Genomic DNA, 751 nt, shown 5'->3' with positions numbered 1-751 from the left:
AGAAATAAGAAACCAGAGAAATAATCTTCAAAAAAGATCTGTACAAAATACTGAGATAGGCACCTCCTCCTTCCAAGTGACCCATCATCTTGAGGCAGGGAAACTGAATGAGCCTAGGGACAGAATTGGATGGATTTCGTCCTTAAATGGGAATTATTTGCATCGGAAAGGGAACTAAAGTTTAGACACGTCTATAAAGATAATCTTGGAGTCTTAGCTTTAGCCCTTCACCAAAACAGGCAGATCTCTACAGACGCTGCTGACTAACCAGGGGAGCTGGTTAGTCTTCCAACAAGGCTCAGCCATCACTGCCTCCAGGGCTGTGTTTTTCTAGGAAGATAAAAAAGGTGGTTTGTTGTGTTAGCCTCAAGTCAGGCAGGAGGCAGGCCGGGGGTGCCTTGCAGAGGGCGATCCTCAACCGGGAGCTGCGCCCCCGGGAGGGCCCGGACGGCCCCTGGGCAGTGCAGTGCTGCGGGGCAGCGTCGTGCTGGCAAACACGATTCAGGAGACAACCCCAGAGATTTCAAATAGGGACTCATGGTGTTACAGCATCCCGCCCCGAGCTCTTTGCAATGAGGAATTGCTCCTATTATTTTTCTGTAGACAGAAAAAAAACAAGTGACAGCTGCAGGCTGGCGTTTCCCGAGGGGGCCAGGCTGTGACCGCGCTCACAGGCACCACTGCGGACCAGGGGCGTCCAACTCACCCGCCGCCGGGCCGGGCCGGGCCGGGGCCGGGTGAGTGGCGCGGA

The sequence above is a fragment of the Alligator sinensis genome, unplaced genomic scaffold (assembly GCF_000455745.1).
Source record: "Alligator sinensis unplaced genomic scaffold, ASM45574v1 scaffold1097_1, whole genome shotgun sequence".
NCBI classification, from domain to species: domain Eukaryota; kingdom Metazoa; phylum Chordata; order Crocodylia; family Alligatoridae; genus Alligator; species Alligator sinensis.
The sequence above is the reverse complement of the archived record's forward strand: the minus strand, read 5'-3'. Positions refer to the sequence as shown.